We start from the raw sequence: 21,176 nt of genomic DNA on the forward strand, positions 1-21,176 counted from the left end.
TTATATATGCCTATAATTATGCTAATCACCATAGTTATAAGTTAATTATTAGGTTGATGGAAGATATCTCAACACCATGGAATATGTTGGAACATTCATAGTCATATTTACATATTTCATAGCTAACTAAAAAAAAATCTTGTGTTTGAAATATGCATTCAATTTCTTTTAATTTATAAATAACCACAATATAATCTATAATAAAGTTATAATTTAGTTAATTTCTACTTCTTTTTAATCTATTAAATGTGATAGGAATAATGGGTTACCCATTTTGATGGTTATCATCGATTGAATTTTATTTTCAGTTCGATCCATTTGATTTGGATGTCTTCCCTTTGTCTTAATTCAATGTTAATATTTTCTTTTAACTTAAATTGGAAGTAAATTCCAAAATAGATATGCCTATAATTATGCTCATAGTAAGAATAGATCTTCCATATTTATAATCTAATTATTAGGTTGATCTTACGTATTTAAACCCCATGGAGTATGTTGGAATATTCATCCTAATATTGACATATCAATGATAATATTTGTGTCCAATTTAGGTATACTCTAGTAATTAAATTATATCAAATTAATTAATTTAAGAAAATGGCATATCAACAGATCATATTGGGAATGTGGTATTTCTAAGCCATGGTAATGTAAGAAGAAATGTTTCCAGGTAAAGGATTTCCATAATATTAGTGGGGTGAATCTACATGGATAAACATATTTGTATATACTATATAACTCAAATAATAATAAGAATAATAATAAAGATATAGTTTTGTTAATTTTTATGAATTTTTTAATTTGGTTAATAAAATATATATAATGGGGTTAGGGTTTTGATTCTTATCATAGATTCATGGCTATAGAAATTTTAAATCCATTTAATTATATGTTCACAATGGTTATAATATAACCAATAAATTATATATTCATATTTTTATTATATATGTACAATGAAAACTTCCTTAGTTCTCCTTGTGATCAAAAGAAGCAATGAAGGTGTAAAATATTATAAAATATTGTAAAATATTGGTGCATCTTTCAATGAATTGTAAAATCTTATAAAATATTAGTGAATCATTCACTTAATTATAAAATCTTGTAAATTATTGGTGAATCCCTCATTTAATCATTACATCAAATTATTTTTCCTTCTGATGCATTTATTCTCTAATAGAAAAATAATTATGGGATTACTTCACTTCAAATAAACCAAGATCATTAGGATTTTGTGGTTTACAACCATGTATAAGTTTTTTCAACTCCTTCGTATGTAACTATTATAGTAACTATTATGTTTTCTTCTTCAATTAAAACTTTAATAATTGTTGATCAACGCACAGTTTTTTGAAATTACACAAAATGCACAATGGGATTGACTAAAAGATAAAATATATAATGAAAGTAAATTCCGTATATGATTAAAAAATCAACTAACACAAATCATTATAAAGCCAAATTTTAAGTTCAAAAATATAGCCCACAAAGAGAAAATATCGTTACTTAGTATAACAAGTTACGAAATATGGATCATCAAAGGATTTCAACTTGAAAAATTATAATACACTAAACAGCCTGTCATCCTCCACTAATTACATGCATTTCTCTTTTAGCCTTTCCCTCAAAAGTATAATTTCATTAAAGGAATGTTGTTCCCATGAAAATAGATCCCCTACAATGAACACATAGGAGGCTAAAGCATAGGTCATTATTCCATACAAATATCCAAGTAGAATATATTTCCCTTTCCTGATACATATTTTGAAACCAAATAGAAGATAAATTGTGGATTCTCTAAAACACAAAGAAGCTCAGGTCATCCCAGAAAGTGAACTAGAAATTAATTTACTTTCCTTAAACCATTAGATATATATAGAGGTAATGATAATTACGCAAAATATGTGGAATACCCAAAGAATTAAAAAATCCATATACGATTCGTAATAACCTATGTTTATCAAGTAAATATAAAAAAAAACATAAGGCTTCTTATTCAAGAAAAAACGTCAAAGTTAACCCAACACTTTTTAAATCAATGATAATTAGATGAAACCATACATTCCCAAACAAATGGTTCATTGAATGATAGAACTAGAACTATAAGTGTTTTAGTGACTAACAAAAGGTTTGAACAAAATAAAACAAAATATTGATCTTGATAAATTCTTCATAAATGAATTACTTATCATTTAATAGTAGGATATTATGTATGTGAAGAGATATGTTTTGGATTCATGAGACTGTAGCTTTCACTTCCAACACTGGAGAATAGAGTGACAATTGAATATTTGAATTTAAGACATGAATACTAAATTAACTTGCATATCTCCACCTCCACCTCCACTTCCTCCTCCTCCACGTCCGCCTCCTCGACCCCCTCCTTCTCCTCCCGCTCCTTCTCCACCTCCACCTCCTGCACCATCTCCTCCTCCTCCTCTACTTCCTCCTCCTCCCATTGCCCTTACCCCTCCACCTAAATTGCCACCTCCACCTTCACCTCCTCCTCCACCTCATACTCCACCTCCACCTTCACCTCCATTTCCACGCATCCTCCACCTCCTCTCCACATCCACCACCACCTCCTCCTCCTCCCCACACCCTTATCATCCTCTTCCCCCACCTTTACCTACACCACCTCCTACTGCACCACAACCACCACTTCCACCACCTTCACCTCCACGTTGTCATCCACCTCCTCCACCTCCACCTCCCCCTCCTCCTCCACCTCCTCCTGCTCCTCCACATCCTCCTCCATCTCCGTGTCCAACTCCTCCTCCTCCTACTCCTTCTCCTCCTCCTTTTCTTCCATCTCCTCCACCACCTCAACCTACGCCTCCTCCTCCTCCTCCTCCTCCATGGCGACCTCCTCCTCCACCACTACATCTGCCTCCTCCTCCACCTCCACCTCCACCTCATCCTCCTCCTCCTCCCCCTCCTCCATATCAACTACCACCATGACCTCCTCCACCTCCTCCTTGACCACTTCCTCCTCAAACTCCACCTCCTCCTCCACCACCACTTCCACCTTGACCTCCTCCACCACCTCCACCTCCTCTTCCTCCTCCTCCTACTCCATCTCCACCTCCTCCACCTCCACCTCAACCTCTTCCTCCACCCATGCCTCCGCATCCACCTCCTTGAACTCCTCGACTTTGGCCTTCGCCCTCTCCTCCTCCTCGTCCACCTACACCTCGACCTCCACCTCTACCTCCTCCTTCACCTCCACCTCCACCTCCACGTCCACCACCACCTCCACTTCCTCCTCCATCTCCACCTCCTCAACCCCCGCCTCCTCCTCATGCTCCTCCTCTACCTCCTCCTCCACCTCTACTTGCTCTTCCACCACCTACTCCATCAACAACACCACCTCCACCTCTCCATTTTCATTTTTCACCTCTTCCTCCTCCACCACCACCTCCTCCACCTACTCCACCTCCACCACCACCTCCACCTCCTCTTCCACATTCTCCTTAACCACCTTCACCTTCGCTGCCTCCTCCTTCTCCTTCTCCACCACCATGACGACTACCACCTCCTCCTCCTACTCCACCTCCTCAAAAAAGGTAAAAAAATAAAAAATAAAATTAAAATTGCATATCATTTCATTCTCTTTATTTATAATACTTATTGATTCATTCCTTACCATGATAATTCAAATATCAATATATACATGATAATATAACAAATAATATATATAGAAAATTGCAATATAAATAAGTAATTATGAGAACAATAATTTAAATAATAAAATTTAATTTAGTTTTATAGTTTAAGTCAAATATTATTTTCAGAATTTCACTAACAAAGTTATCGTAAAGTAATAAAAATTATGTGGCTATTTATGATTTTCAATATCAAAGTTGTAAGAATGGTGAACATCATAACTAAACACCCAATAATGGAAGTGCAGTGTAGTTTAACACAACAACATTCTATTTTTTATTTGGAAAAAAAATTAATAATTTTCATTATTTTTCACATATTGATATTTGTACATGTTTATATTTAAAAATATTAAAAATACATTTTTATATTTAAAAATACAATTTAGAATGTTTGAATTTATTTGTATATTAACCCAAATTCCAATTCCAATAAAAAAAGCTAAATCTATTTGCATATTAAAATACAGTTTAAAAATTGAGACGTCAAAGTGTATGCCCCACCCCAGAAACATTTACATCCGTCATTTGACAAATCTGGAAAGAGGTGAATGCTTGCGTGAATTTCTATGAAGCCAAAGTCCTAATCTAGTTTTTTGGGGCTGCGGGTATTCATGATCGATGTCTTGGTAACCAGAGAAAAATTCAGTCCGTAAGATTGGGCAAATATAGTAATTGAGGACGAATACTGATTACAAAGGGCTAAGACTTTTCAATTTGTGAAAAAAATATAGTGGAACGTTCAAAGTATCAATAAGTGATTTTCATAGTTGTAGGAAAAATAATTATAATTCAGTGTTCAATATTTTAAATGTGCACACAAAATTATCCACAGAAGATATCCATAGTTGTAAAAAACACTTATAAACCGTATTTTAAGACAAGGCTAGAAAAAGAGGCATGGTTTCAAATGTGCAAACAAAATTATCCATGAACGATAAACGATATCCATAGTTGCAGGAAAAAATTATAAACCAGACATTAAAACAAAGATCCAACAAAAAGCGGCATGGTTCAAGAATGTTGAGATAATTCGAAATGACAGAAATGGCTACTTACCTCAAGCGTGATTTGAGGTAGAGTTATGAAATGCTAGATGATCGAACACACAATCTTCATATATCGAACACACGCACTTCAAAGATAATCAGTCTAACGCTCTTCCATGAAAGGCACAGATCGAACATACGACCTTCATATACTAAGTCTGACGCTCTCCCAACAATGATACAAATCGTACACACAGCTTTCAAAGATCTTCAAAGATATTCAATCTGACGCTCTTCCATCAAAAATATAGATAGAACAGACAACCATCATATAATATATTAACTCTTCGCAACAAAAAAACAAAGGCAACGACATTGGCGTTACCAATGAAAACAGTATCGGCGAACACTTAGGCATGACCATTGTTTCCGTAATGAAGAAAATAATTACGTATTGTTTTTGTTTTTGAAATCGTCGGAAACGGCTATGAAGTAAACTGCCCGAATTCAAGAAGACACCCTATAGAAGTAAAAAGTTACCCAAATTAATATAAACACAAGTGGGCATTATCCAATGTGATAGGTTTTGTTTTTGTCAGAAGTTATATCAAATTGGACCATTAGTACCATACATACGGGATTGCTTCTGTTCTACTCTGACACGCGTCCGAGTGTAATATGCTGCTTTTGTCAGAGAATATAACAAACTTCACCGGCTTTTGTAGAGAATATGCTTTTGTGAATAGAATGCATCGGGCGAGTCGAATACGTGGCTTTCTTGTGAGAGAATAAAATGCCCGACGGGATTGCTTCTGTTCTACTCTGACACGCGTCCGAGTGTAATATGCTGCTTTTGTCAGAGAATATAACAAACTTCACCGGCTTTTGTAGAGAATATGCTTTTGTGAATAGAATGCATCGGGCTTTCTTGTTAGAGAATAAAGGAGTTGTCTATAATGCGACTTTTGAGATTCGGTGACGGAATCCGGCGGAAGAAATGAGATGAAATCATGATTTGTTGCAGTTAAATGGTTTTTTAACTGCATATTCGGATTCAGCACCCTAAAACCCCCTGGAGGCTTTCGTTGTGCAGAAACTAGTTATCAAACTTGGATTTAATAAATTACTGCCGGATTTTCACCGAAAAAAATCGCCCGAAAGGCTTTCAAAAAGTCGGTTAAAAACTACGGCTAGAATAAAATGCATCGGGCATTGTTGTAGTGGAATATGCAGTTTCTTGTCAGAGATTATAACAAACTGCAGGCGCCCATTAGGCATAATTCGTTTCAACGTTGGCTGGACACTACTTGGGATAAATTATATTTTGAATGTTGGATGAACCCCAAGTGTCACTACTCAGCATAAATTATATTTTGAATGTTGGATGAACCCAAGTGTCCACTACTCAGCATTACCTATCACACACTCACCCAATATCGGCATTTCAATTTGCTTCCACGCTTCAATAACTCCAAAGTTGCTGCTATGATTCCTATGCCTTTTTACTGGAGAAAGAATGTGGAAAGAATGTTGCTAGAACCTGTGATATAATTAATTCATAATTATCTAATTGTAAAAATGAAAATTACATTTTCTAATAATTCAGAAATAAATAAATAAAAAAATTAAAATAAAATAAAATAACAAAAATATATATTAAAAATAGATAAAATTAAAAAAAATATTGAATTTCTTCCGTTAATGTGCACAGAAAATGTACGAAGTCAACTTTTAAATTTAAAATCTGAATCTCTATATAACGTCTTCTGGAGCATTCTCTATGCAACTTCTAGTAATGACAATGCATTCATAAAATTATGAATAAGCAGCTTAATTATAATTAGTTTTTTTTATTATATAGTAAAATTGATAAAATACAATTTAATGATGGGCTTTTTTATTGAAAAATATCTACTAAAATTCATATGGATTAATAATATTTTTCTCCAATAAATAAAAAAAATCATATAGATAAATGGTTTTTCTGTTAATATTAAAAAAGAATTAATTTATATTTTTCCAAAATATTTTTAATTTAGAAAAAATATGAACGGTACCTATTTTTTTCAATATTTTTAAGAGTATTGTAAAATTCTAGCTCCTTGGAAAACTGTAATTACTAAATATTTGAGGGATTGTTTAGCTACAATCTAGTAGTTGTGAGATTACAACAATGAGGGAAAATATATGGAAGCATCCACTCAGTTTCCCAATAATATTTTGATTTTAAAATACATGTATTAATATATGTATCTTTGAATTCATTAATTCTAATAAATTTATTGTTAGATATTCCTATTCATTGCACTATATATTAACTCCTCCTAATTGTTTCCATTCTTTAATTTAACCTTTGACCACTATGACCACTATAATATCTAATAGAATATGTTTCCCTCAACCAAAAAGTCATTGTGAATGCCAAAAAACTAATATGTCCCATAACTCATATAACCCCTAATTCATTGTGATCACTAGTACTCTTAGAGAATTAGAAACCCAACACTTATTAAATCAATGATAATTAGATGAAACCAGTCATTCCCAAAAAAATGGTTCATTAAACAATAAAACTAGAACTATAAGTGTTTAAGGGACTAACAAAAGTTTTAAACAAAAGAAAATATATATTTATCTTCATAAATGCTTCAAATTCATGGCCAATATATCGGATTTAAACGTAAAATAAATTTCACTTACTTCAATGACTATATTTCTACATAGAGGAAATGTTCTTAAATGAATTACTTATCATTTAGTAGTAGGATATTATGCATGTGAAGAGTTCTATTCTGGATTCATGAGAAGAGAGTGCCAATTTAATATTTGAATTTAAGACATGAAACTTAAATTAACTTTCATATATCCACATCCACCTACACCATCTAGACATCCATTTGCACCTCCTCCTCCTCCTCCTCCTCTCCTCCAACTCAAATTTCCCTAACTCCACTTCCTCACCACTTTCTTTCTCTCTTCTTCCAGCACCTCCTCCAACTCATCTCCACCACAACCTCCTTAACCACCACCTCAACTCCACCTCCACCCCATCCTCCTCCACTGCCTCCCCCTCCTCCTTATCCTCCTCCACCTCGACCTCGACTTCCTCCTCCTCCTCCACCACCTCCTCTTCGCCCAACTCCTCTACAATCTATGCCTCTACCTCCACCTCCTCTCCCTCTACCTCATCCTCCACCTCCATGTCTACCTCCTCATCCTCCTCCTCCCCCTCTTCCTCATCATCCACGACTAGTAGCAACTCCTCCTCTTTCCCCTCTTCCTCCTCATCCGCCACCTCCTTTTCATCCTCCTCATGTTATTCCTCCTCTGTTTCCTCCTCCTCCTCCTCCACCTAAACCTCTATCTCCACCTTCACCTCCTCCTCCACCTCATACTGCACCTCCACCTTCACCTCCTTTTCCACTCATCCTCCACCTTCACTTCCACCTCCACCTCCACATCCACCTCCTCCTCCTCTTTCTCCTCCTCCTCCAAACCCTTTTCATCCTTCTCCTCCTCCACCTCCACCCCGTCATCCACCTCCTTCCTCCTCCTCCACTCCAACTCTTCACCTCCTCCACTCCACTCCTCCTCTACATCTCCTCTCTCCTCCTCCTTCCGCTCCTCCTCCACCACCTCAAACTACGCCTGCTCTACTCCTCCTTCTTCAGCACACATTTGCCTCTACCTCCTCCTCCACCACCTCCACCTTCTCATCCTACACACATCACCACCTCCTCCTCCTCCACCTCCTCCAACTCCAGCTCCATCTCGACCAATACATCTCAACTCCTCCTCCTCCGAACCAGCTCCTCCTCGATCTCCACTTCCTCCACCTTTGCCTCCATCTCTAGCAACATCACCACCTCCTCCTCCTCCTCCTCCTTGACCACCTCCTCCTACAACTCCACCTCCTCCTCGACCACAACTTCCACCTCCATCTCACCACCACCTCCACCTCTGCCTCCTCCTCCTTCTTCTCCTCACCTCCACCACTTTTACCTCCTCCTATCCTCCTCACTTCCTTCTCTTCCACCTCCTCCACCTCCACCTCCACCTCCTCCACTACCTCTGCCTTTGTTTCCACCAATTACACCACCTCCACCTTCGCCTCCTACTCCTCCTCTCCACCACCACCACCTCCACCTCCACCAGCTAAATGTCCACCGCTTCTACCTTGTCCTCCTCCTCCACCTACAAATTGTCCACCACCTTACCTTTGCCTCCTCCACAGCCTCCTCCTCCACATCCCTCACCTCCTCCTCCGTCACCTCCACCTCCTCCTCCTCCTCCTCCACCACCTCCTCCTCCTCCCCCTCATATCAACCATCACCACCTCCTCCTTCTCCTCCTCGACCACCTCCTCCTCCTCCTCCACCACCACTTCACCTCCTCCTTCTCCTCCTACTACTTCATCTCCACCTCCTCCTCCTGCTCCACCGATGCCTCCACCTCCACCCCAAAAAAGAGGCATGGTTTCAAATGGGAAAACAAAATTATCCATAAACCATATCCATAGTTGCAGGAAAAAAATGTAAACCAGACATTTAACAAAGATCCAAGAAGAAGATACATGGCTCAAGAATGTTAAGATAATTCCAAATGACAGAAATGGCTACTTACCTCAAGCGTGATTTGAAGTAGAGTTATGAAACGACGGCCCTCTAGCATTCGTACAGGTTTTTCATGAGATAGTAAAAGCCAGATAAAATGAAATTTATCTCTGTTACTTTTACTTTCACACGTGAAGAGATATATCATGCATTTTAAAAAGAAAATTATTTGTATCATCAAAATAATTCTCATCATATTTTATTTATTATGTATATTTTTTTCTTATATTTATATGTTATATTGTAATCTTTTTTATGCAAACGACTCATATAACTGTCTCGCATTTTTTCCCTTAATATTTATATGCTATATTGTAGGTTGTTCTTGCAAATGGTTCAGATATAACTAACAGTTTTATATATGTTTTTAGGAAAAGTGTGAAGAAGAAAGGGAAAATTTGTTTTCTCTCTATCTATATGTGTTATTGCATGGAGATTTATTATTTGTAGGCATGACTGTTTGGTTTTGTTTAAAAGTTGTTCCTCACTGGTTATAAATAATTCTTGTTTTTATTTTTCCTTTTTCTTTTTCTCAGATATTGTAAGAGAATTATGCACACGATTATTAATAAAGTTATATTTTTTATACAAGGGTTAAAACTCCTTCCAAGTGCTCAAGGAGGATGGGGCCTCATTCTTCTTTGAGTATACTTGTACTTTTTGTTTCTATCGATTATTTTTCTTTAAATTCATACACATCAAAATACATTTTTTTAAAGTACATTTTACTTTTCAACCTTTATATTTAAAACATGTCATCTCACACTTCAATTATCATCTATTCATATCATAAAGCTTATCACAATGCATTTTAGCTGAAATTTAAAAGATTTAAAAAGTTCTACACAAACACAAATTACACAATCTTACGCAATGCATTGAAAAACACCAAATATCTCTCTAATTAAAAGACCATTCATTTTTCTTTTGCTATTCATTAATTTTTTAAGTTTTTCTTTTGTATTGTATTATTTAACTTTTTATATATTTATATAATTAAATAAGAAGTTATATATAATATATAATTTTGTTGATTGAATTCTGAATGGTATGATATATATTTACTCAATCGAAATTGTATATATATGTTTGTGATTTTGAAAACGTTTTACGTATTTATGTTTATATTTTGAATTGAAATTGTACTATTTTGTTTGTTTATTTGAAATTGTGTAAGTGTGTATTTATTTGAATTGTGCATTTTCTATTAGAAATCACACACATATATTATATATTATATATATATATATATATATTATATATATATATGTGAGTGGTTTTTAGGATGCCTATTTTCTTTTGTATTTTGACATGAAATTGTATATTGAGTGTTTGCTTGTTTGAGCTTGTATTTTGTATGCTTTTCATATTGAAATTGCACACGCACACACATATATATATATATATATATATGGTTGAATGAACATTTATTTAAGAATATTTGTATGTAATTTGAAATTGTAATCATTATGAATATTTATATGTAATTTGATTTCTTGTTTGTTAAATGGCATGCTTTAGCTAGATTGATGATATGATGGTCATAATGAGAGCGAGAGAGATAATGAGAGTGTGAGGCAGGAGAGAGAGAGAGAGAAGGAAGAGGGGTGGGTGGAGAGAGGTAGAGGGGGTGTGAGAGGAGGGGGAGAGAGAGAGAGAGGAGGAGGGGGAGAGTGGAACAAAGAGAGATATGTGGGTGCAGATAGGGGGAGCGCGAGCATGAAGGGGAGAGAGAGGGGGAGGGGAAGAGGGAGCAAGAGAGAGACAGGGAGAGGAAGAGAGAGAGTGTGAGAGGGAGAGGGGCAGAGAGAGGGAGAGGGGGAGTGGGGGAGGAAGAGAGTGGGATAGGGAGAGAGAGAGGGAGATGCAAGGGCAGAGGGAGGAGGAGGCAGACGAGGAAAGGAAAGGAGAGGGAAGTAGATAACAGGGGGGAGGGAGAGAGAGAGAGAGAGAGAGAGAGAGAGGGTTAGGGGGAGAGAGAAGGTGAGGGGGAGAGGGAAAGAGATGGAGGGAGAGGGAGCGGGAAAGAAAGAGAGGGGGAGGGAGAGGGGGAGGGAGAGGGGGAGAGAGGGAGGGTGTGAGATAGAGGGAGCAGGCGTGCACGAGAGAGAGAGAGAGAGAGAGAGAGAGAGAGAGAGATATGAGGGGAGAGAGGAGGATAGGGAGAGGGAGTAGGGAAGAGGGGAAGGGAGAGGGAAGGAAGGGGGAAGGAAGAGGAGTAGAGAGAGATAGGTGGGGTAAGAGAGGTGGAGAGGGAGAGGGGAGTGAGAGTGGGGGGGGGAGAGAGAGCGAGATAGGGGGATGGGGAGAGGGAGAGAGAGGGAGAGAGAGAAGGAGAGGTAGAGGGGGAGAGAGGGAGTGGGAAAAAAAGTCAAAGAGGGTAGCATGGGGTGAATAGAGAGAGAGAGGGGGAGAGGGAGATGGAGAGAGACGAAGAGGTGGAGAGTGTATGATAGGGGGATGGGGAGATGGATAGTGAGGGAAATAGCGAGAGAGCGGAGGGAGGTAGTGAGGAGAGAGAGAGAGAGAGAGAGAGAGAGAGAGAGAGAGAAAGGGAATGGGGGTAGGAGGGCGAGAGAGAGGAAGGGAGTGAGAGGGAGAGGGAGAGAGGGAGAGAGAGGGGGGGGGGAATGGATAGGTGGAGAGAGATGGAGAGGGGAAGAGGGTGGGAGTACGGGAAGGAGAGATGATGGGAGGGGGGGAGAGGTAGAGGGAGAAGAGGGAAGTGAGAGGAAGAGAGAGAGTGAGAGAGAGGAGGGAGGGTGGAGAGGGGACAGAGAGAGATGGAGAGAGGAATAAAGGAGGGAGGGAGGAGATCGAGAGAGAGGGAGAGGGAGAGAGAAAGAGATAGGTAGAGGAGAGCGGGGGAAGGAGAGAGAGACGGGGGAGGGAAAATTAGAGAGATAGGGAGGGAGAAGGAGAGAGGGAAAGGTGGTTGAAAAGTGGAAGAGAGAGTGAAAGAAAGAGATGGGGGGAGAGAGGGATAGATAGAGGTTGAGGGAGGTGGAGGAGAGAGAGTGAGAGGGTAGGGGGAGAGTGGTGACTGAGAGAGAGGGAGAGGGAGGGGGAGGAGGAGAGAGAAAGAGGAGGGGAGAGAGAGGGGGAGGGGGAGAGGGAGGGTGGTATAGGGGGAGGAGGAGAGAAGTGAAAGAGGGGGGAGAGTGGTAGAGGGGAGAGGGGGAGTGGGGGGAGTGACAGGTGGAGTGGGAGAAGGAGGGGAAGAGAGCTGGAGCGAGGAAATGGGAGAGGGAGAGGAAGAGAGAGAGAGGAGGAGAGGGGGAGAGAGGAATAAAGGGAGAGAGGGTTAGAGAGAGAGGAGGAGGAGGAGGAGAGAGGGGGGAAGTGACAGGATGATAGGGTGATGTGGAGGGAGAGGAGTTGAGAGGAAGATGGTGGGGAGAGATAGGGGGAGGGGGAGAGTATTATTTGGATATTGCGAGCTAGAGAGGGAGGGGTGATGGAGCAGAATGGGAAAGGGTGAGATGGAGACAGAGAGAGAAGGAGAGGGAGGGAGAGGCGGAATTAGATGAGGAGAAGGTAGGAGATGGAGATAGAGAGAGAAAGGGTGAGAGAGGGAGATAACAAGAAGAAGAGATGGAGGGAAAGGGAGAGGGAAGGAGATAATGAGAGGATGAGGGGGAGAGAGGAGAGAAAGAGAGAGAGAGAGCGGGAGGTGGAGTAGGAGGGAGCGAGCTAGAGGGAGAGGGGGAGAGGGAGGGGGAGGGAGAGGGGGAGAGGGGAGAGGGAGGGAGCAAGATGGGGGGATTGGGATAGAGAGAGAGAGAGAGGTGGGGTAAGTGAGGGGGAGGGAGAGAGTGGCAGGTGGGGGGAGAGAGAGTGAGAGAGAGAGAGATAGAGAGAGAGGGAGTGAGGGAGAGATAGTTGGAGAGGGAGATGGGAGGGGGAAGAGAGAAAGAGAGGGGAGTGGAGGAGGGAGAGGGAGAGAGATAGTGAGGGGGGGGAAGGGGGGGAGGTGTAGGGAGAGAGGAGAGAGAGAGGAGAGAGAGAGAGGAGAGAGTAGAGCGATAGAAATAATGTGTGTGAGTCTGTGTGTGTGAGGAGAGCGGACGGAGGGGAGAGAGAGTGGTGTGGGTATGGAAGGGGGGAGGGGGACATGGTGAGGGGGAGGGAGAGGGGGGAGGAGAGAGGGAGAGGGGGAGGGGGAGAGAGAGAGGGAGAGAGAGAGGGAGAGGGGGGGGAGAAGAGAGAAAAAGGACAAGAGGAAGAGAAACAAAGGGGGAGGAGAGATAGAGAGAGAGAGATGATGGAGATATATGGGGGGGAGATATATATATATATATATGGAGAGAGGGAGTGAGAGAGAGTAGAGAGGGGAAGGAAGAGTGGGAGAGATAGGGATGGAGGTGTGGGGAGAGCAGGGAAGAGGGGAGAAAGATAGGGAGAGGTGGAGAGGGAGGGGAGAGAGAGAGGGTGAGGGAAGTGGGGAGAGAGATAGTTAGAGTGAGGGGGATGGGGATAGTGAGAGAGAGGGGAAGGGAGAGATACCTTCTCCTTATATATCCCTAAAACGACAAATAAACTTCATTTCAAATACTGGTATTGAAGGTAAATCCAAAAAAATGGTGTCACAATATATAAAGTTCCAAAAGATATTAAGTTCGCAGAAACTAGCTCAAGGATATTTTACTAAAAACTAGTACTCCTCAAGGCTGCTTCAAGCAAAATGAGAATTGAAATCGGTATCATCAAGTAAGGCATACCAAGATATATTATTTTCTTTCTTTTGAATTTTCCATCATGCATAGCCAAAGTGAAAAATATGTAAATGTTTCTAGTATTGAAAAAATTTCACGAGTACTAAGTTAAGGATATTTTAGCGTAAATTTCTACTCTTTGGGCTATTTCAAATAACTAAAAATCAAATAAGTACCATATGGTAAGACATACTAAGGTGGGTTTGTTGACATTCAAGTGTGCAAAATTTCCTTGTGGGGATGTTCATTGTTTGGAGTTCCTCTACACAATGATTCTTTGGCACAATGAAATTCAGAGTGGTGATTGTAAATTTTATTAAGTTTTTATATAAATAATTATATGTATTTTATAAAGTTTTTAAAGGGAATTTTGTAACTTTTATTTATGTGTTTATTAAAAACATTTACTAAAGTGTTATAAACCCTAAATCGTAAACCTTAAACCCTAAGCATTTTATAACATATTAAAATTTATTTGTAACATTTATTTAAGTTTTTGTTAAAATAATTTACTAAAGTGTTATACACCGTAAATCCTAAGCCCTAAACCTTGAACCCTAAACCCTAAACCATAAACCCTAATTTTTTTTAATATTTTTAAAAGTGTTTTGTAATTTTTATATAAGTGTTTATTAAAAGGATTTTCTGAAGTGTTATAAACCGTAAAACCTAAACCTTAACCATTTTACAACATTTTAAAAATGTTTTGTAACTTATATTTAAGTGTTTATTAAATGCATTTACTAAAGCCTTATAAACCGTAAACCGTAACCCCTAAACAATAAACCCTAAAAGGAAGCATTTTATAACATTTAAAAAAAAAATTGTAACTTTTATTTAAGTGTTTATTAAAAGCATTTACTAAAGTGTCAAAAACCTAAACCCTAAACCCTACACCCCAAACCCTAACTCCTAAACTCTAAACCCTAAACCCTAATCATAAAAGATAAAAGCATTTACAAAAGTTTTATAAACCCTAAACATAAACCCTAAACCATTAAGAGTTATATAACATTTTACCAGGGTTTTTTCAATGTTTTTAAAGTGTTTATTAAAATTATTTACTAAACCATCCTTAAACCCTAAACGCTATGCATTTTATAATATTTTAACAAGCGTTTTGTAACCTTTTTTAAGTGTTTCTTAAAAGCATTTAATAAATTCTTATAAACCCTAAACTCTAATCCCTAAGCATTTTATAACATTTTAAACCTTAAACCCTATACCTTGAGCATTTTATAGCATTTTAAAAAGCGTTTTGTAACTTTTTTTCAAGTGACAAAACTTTTTTTCAAGTGTTTATTAAAGGCATTTACTGAAGTGTTTTAGACCCTAGACCCTAATCCCTAAACTCCAAATATAAGCATTTTAAAACATTTTAAGAATTGTTTTAAACTTTTTAAACTGTTTATCAAAATCATTTACTAATTTCTTATAAACCCTAAACCTTAAGAATTTTATAACCTTTTAAACCCCAAACCTCAAACCTTAAACTCTAAACCCTAAGTATTTTATAACATTTTAACAAGTGTTTTGTTACCTTTTTTAATGTGTTTATAAAAAGAATTTATTGATGTTTTATAAACCTTAAACCCTAAACCCTAAGTATTTTATAACATTTAAAGCCTAAACCCCAAACCCTAAGCGTTTATAACATTTTAACAAGAATTTTGTACCTTTTAAGTCCAAAACAGTAAACCCTAAACCCTATATCCTAATCATTTTATAACATTTGAAAAACCATTTTTTAATTTTTTTAAGTGTTTATTTAAAGCATTTACTAATGCATTATAAACCCTAAACCATAAACCCTAAGCAATTTAAAACATTTTACCAAGCGTTTTGTAACTTTGATTTAAGTGTTTATTAAAAGAATTTATTAAAGTGTTAGAAAACCTAAACCCTAAACCCTAAAAACCAAACCCAAAACCACAAAACCTAAACCCTAAGCATTTTATAAGCTTTTAAAAAGTGTTTTGAATCTTTTATTTAAGTGTATATTAAAAGAATTTACTAAAGTGTTATAAAACCTAAACCCTAAACCCTAAACCTTAAACCTTAAACCCCAAACCCTAAACACTAAAATTTTTATAACATTTAATAAAGTTTTTTGTAACTTTTTTTAAGTGTTCATTAAAAGCACTTACTAAAGTGTTATAAAACCTAAACCCTAAACCATAAACCATAAAATCCAAATCCTAAACCCTAAACACTCAAACCTAAACCACATGCCCTAAACTATAAGCATTTTATAACATTTTAAAAAGTGTTTTGTAAATTTATTTAAGTTTTTATTAAAAGAATTTACTAAAGTGATATAAACCCTAAACCCTAAACGTTAAACCCCAAACCCTAAACCTTAAGAATTTTATAACATTTTAAAAACCATTGTGTAAATTTTACTTATGTTTTTACTAAAAGCACTTACTAAAGTTTTATAAACCTTAAACCCTTAAACCTATAACCCCAAACACTAAATTGTAAACCCTAAGTATTTCATAACATTTTTAAAAGCATTTTGTAACTTTTATTTAATTGTATATTAAAAAAGTTTACTAAATTGTTATAAACCCTAAGCCCTAGACCCTAAACAATAAACCCTTAAACCTAAGCATTTTATAATCCCTAATCCTTAAACCCCAAACCCTAAGCCCTAAACCATAAATCCTAAGCATTTTATACTAGTTTAAAATAAACTTTTATTTAAGTTTTTAATAAAATAAATTACTAAAGTGATATAAACCCTAAACCCTAAGCCCTAAACCCTAGGCATTGTATAACATTCTAAAAAACTGTTTTGTAACTTTTATTTAAGTGTTTATTAAAATCATTTACTAAAGTGTTATAACCATTAAACCCTAAACCATAAATCCTAAACCCCAAACCCTAGAGCTTAAAGCCAAAATCCTAAAGCCTAAACATTTTATAACATTTTAAAAATCATTTTGTAACTTTTATTGAAGTGTTTATTAAAAGCATTTACTAAATTGTTATAAACCCTAAACCCTAAACATTAAACCCCAAAACCCAAACCTCAAACCCTAAAACCTAAACCCTAAACCTTAAAACCTAAATTCCAAACCCTAAAACCTAACCCTAAACCTTAAGCATTTTATAAAAGTTTAAAAGGTATCTTTTTAAATTTTTTTAAGTGTTTATTTAAAGAATTTACTAAAGTGTTAGAAACCCTAAACCTGAAACCCTAAAACCTAGGAATTTTATAACATTTTAAAAGGTGTTTTGAAACTTTTCTTTAAGTGTTTATTAAAAGAATTCACTAAAGTGTTGTAAACCCTGAACCCTAAATGCTAAAAACCAAACCCTAAACCCTAAACCATAAACCTTAAGCATTTTAAAACATTTTAAAAAGCATTTTGTAATTTTTATTTAACTCTTTATTAAAAGAATTTACTAACATTTTATGAACCATAAACCCTAACGCCTAGAATATAAACCCCAAACACTAAACCGTAAAATCTAAACCCAAAAACTTAAAACTTAAATCCTGAAGCCTAAACCCTACACATTTCATAGCATTTTTAGAATCGTTTTGTAAGTTTTATTTAAGTTTTTATTAAAATAATATACTAAAGTGTTATAAACCCTTAACCCTAAGCTCTAAACTCCCAACCCTAAACCCTAAACCGTAATAATTTCATAACATTCTAAAAATCATTTTGTAACTTTCATTTAAGTCTTTATTAAAAGAATTTACAAAGGTTTTATAAACCCTAACCCGCAAACCATAAAGCAAAAACTCTAAAATTCAAACCCTAAAACCTAAACCCTAAACCCTAATCATTTCATAACATTTTAAAATGTTTTTTGCAACTTTTATTTAAGTGTTTATTAAAATAATTTACTAAAGTGTTCTAAACCATAACCCATAAAACCTAACCGTAAACACCAAACCGTAAAACCTATACCCTATACCCTAAATCCTAAGCATTTCATAACATTGTAAAATGTGTTTTGTAACTTTTATTTACATGTTATGAATCTTAAACCCTAAACCCTAAGTATTTTATAACATTTTAAAGACAGTTTTGTATCTTGTATTTAAGTGTTTATTGAAAACATTTACTAAAGTATTATAAATTGTAAACCATAAACCATAAACCCTAATCATTTTATAACATTTAAAAAAAAATTGTAACTTTTATTTAAATGTTTATTAAAATGAGTTAATAAATTGTTATAAACCCTAAATCCTAAAGCCTAAACCCCAAACCCTAAACCATAAACCCTAACAATTTCATAAAAAATTTTAAACTAGTTTTGTAACTTTTATTTAACTGTTTATTAAAAGCATTTCCTAAAGTGTTATAAACCCTAAACCCTAAACCCGTAGCATTTTAAAACATTTTAAAAAGTGTTTTCTAACTTTTATTTTAATTGTTTATTAAAATAATTTACTAAAGTCTTATAAACCCTAAACCCAAAAACGTAAACCCCAAACACTAAACACGAAGCATTTTACAACATTTTAAAAAGAGTTTTGTAAGTTTTAATTGAGTGATTATTAAAATAATTTACCAAACTGTTGTAAACCCTAAACCCTAAATCGTACACCCCAAACCCTAAACGCTAATCATTTTATAACAATAAACATTTTGTAACTTTTAAGTGTTTTATCAACCATAAACCATAAACCATAAACCCTAAACCCTAAACCCTAAACTCTAAACCCTAAGCTCTAAGACCTAAATCGAAAACCAAAAACTTTAAATGCTAAATCCTAAACCCCAAACCCTAAACCCTAAGCCCTGAACCCTAAGAATTTTATAACAATTTAAAAAGGGTTTTGTAACTTTTATTTAAGTATTTATTAAAATAATTTAAGAAAGTGTTATCAACCATAAACCTTAAGCCATAAACCCTAAACCGCAAATCCTAAACCTTAAACCATAAACCCTAAGCATTTTATAACATTTTAAAAAGTGTTTTGTAACTTCTTCCACCTCCACCTCCACATCCATCTCCTCCTCCTCCACCTCCACCTATACCTATACCACCTCATACTCCATGAACACCTCCTCCTCCTCCACCCCACCTCCTCTACCACCTCTGCCTCTACCTCCACCTCCTCCTCCTCCTCCTCCACCTCCTCTTCCCCCACCTCCTCTACCACCTCTGCCTCTGCCTCCACATCCTCCGCCTCTATCTCCTCCACCACCTCCATCTCTCCCCTCCTCCTCCTCCTCCTCCCCCACCTCCTCCACCACCTCCAACTCTGCCTCATCCTCCACCTCTGCTCTCCTCCTCTCCTCCTTCTCCTTTGCCTCTTCATCCCCATCCACCACCAACTCCAACTCCACCTCCACCTCCACCACTATCTCCTCCTACTCCTACTCCTTTTCATCCTCCACCACCTCCTCCTCCCCTCCTCCATATCAGCCACTACCATCACAACCTCCTCCTTCTCCTCCTCGACCACCTCCTCCTCCTCCTCCACCACCACTTCCACCTCCTCCTTCTCCTCCTCCTACTCCATCTCCACCTCCTCCTCATGCTCCACCTATGCCTCCACCTCCACCTCCAAAAAAGAGGCATGGTTTCAAATGGGCAAACAAAATTATCCATAAACCATATCCATAGTTGCAGGAAAAAATGTAAACCAGACATTTAATCAAAGATCCAAGAAAAAGCGACATGGCTCAAGAATGTTAAGATAATTCCAAATGACAGAAACGGCTACTTACCTCAAGCGTGATTTGAAGTAGAGTTATGAAATGCTAGATGATCGAACACATAATCTTCATATATCGAACACACACCCTTCAAAGATAATCAGTCTGATGCTCTTCCATGAAAGATACAAATCAAACACACGACCTTCATATGCTCAGTCTAACACTCTCCCAACAAAGATACAAATCGAAACACAACTTTCAAAGATCTTCAAAATATTCAGTCTGACGCTCTTCCATTAAAGATACAGATAGAACACACGACCATCATATAATATATTCACTTCTCCCAACAAAAAAACAGAGGAAACAACATTGGCGCTACCAATGAAAGCACTATAGGCAAACAATTAAGCATGACCATGGTTTCCATGATCAAGAAGATAATTACATATTGGCTCTGATACATTGTTATTTTTGAAATCGGCCCAAATGGCTATGAACTAAACGGCTCGAATTCAAGAAGACACCTCATAAAAGCAAAAGGTTACCCAAATATGGAAAGTAGAATATTAATTTCAATGACAGACGGAAAAAGCAAAAACTAATTTAAATTTAAAAAGAAAAATACTAATTACATTTGCTCAGGCAAAAAAAATCAACCATTAAATTCAAAAAATGAAAAGGAAGGCAAAGTAAAAGATTAAAAGTTAAGTTTAAAAGAATTATTAATTTCTTTTTAGGTAAAAGATTGGGAATTTTAAAATGAGAAAAACCAAATATTTGGTGACAAAGTAAAGAATTAAAGATTTAAAAAAAATATTTATTTTATTTTGAAGTAAAAAATGGTCAGTTTGCCCACGGGGCTTTGGATTGACTGTGAATGGGTGCAATGTTAAGGCACTTCTTGCCATAGGTCAATGGTTCAAATCCCTTGTGGGTGCTTACCTAGCAAAAAAAGAAAGGGCAGTTTCTTTTGCAGCAAAAAAGACAAAATTTCAAAGTTAAAAAAGTAATGGTGAAATTTAAAAACTCAATGTGTAAATTTCTTTCTTCAAAGTGCAAATACTATGCACAAAGTTAATGCTCAAATTTGAAATGTCAATCTTTATATTAGTGACTTTCAAAGTTAAAAAAGTAATGGTGAAATTTAAAAATTCAATGTGTAAATTTCTTTCTTCAAAGTGCAAATACTATGCACAAAGTTAATGCTCAAATTTGAAATGTCAATCTTTATATTAGTGACTCACACTATCTGACTGGGTTTGAATTCACACAATTTCCAAAAAAGCTCTAAAGTAATTATACATAATTTTTTTGCTAAATAATAAAACTGTCAAAATAGAATTTGGGATAAGTTGTTAAATAAGGAAAATAATTATTAAAATTCATATGGCTTAATAACATTTTTCACTAATAAAATAACTTTTTAAAGTAATAAATAAATGTATATAGATTAATAATCATCTTCATTAAAGTAATATGGATTAATAATCCTCTTCATTAGTAATTAAAAAATAATTAATTTATATTATTTTCTAAATACTTCTAGTTTGGAAATTTGAAT

The 21,176-nt window shown here is 36.4% G+C and overlaps 2 protein-coding genes across 5 annotated transcripts in view; both read right to left on the bottom strand.

The window, feature by feature from the left end:
* Positions 1-5,569, bottom strand: part of LOC149178043 (uncharacterized) — a 121,580-nt gene extending 116,011 nt beyond the window's left edge. For 2 of the 4 annotated variants that reach the window (XR_016258159.1, XR_016258162.1), the window contains exon 1: positions 4,722-5,569. The gene's annotated coding sequence lies outside the window, so the exon portion shown is untranslated. Of the gene's footprint in view, positions 1-1,489; positions 1,750-4,721 lie in introns of those variants that run through there. The other 2 variants (XR_016258161.1, XR_016258160.1) reach the window with 2 other exon arrangements.
* A 447-nt stretch (positions 5,570-6,016) lies between these two features.
* The window catches only part of LOC149178045 (organic cation/carnitine transporter 4-like), a 184,539-nt gene continuing 169,379 nt past the window's right edge, over positions 6,017-21,176 (bottom strand). Inside the window, exon 2 of the transcript XR_016258157.1 lies at positions 6,017-6,191. The gene's annotated coding sequence lies outside the window, so the exon portion shown is untranslated. The remainder of the gene's footprint in view (positions 6,192-21,176) is intronic.

The sequence above is a fragment of the Pinus tabuliformis genome, chromosome 4_1 (assembly GCF_031772625.1).
Source record: "Pinus tabuliformis cultivar Carrire ecotype Pingquan chromosome 4_1, CPIR1, whole genome shotgun sequence".
Lineage (NCBI taxonomy): Eukaryota > Viridiplantae > Streptophyta > Pinopsida > Pinales > Pinaceae > Pinus > Pinus tabuliformis.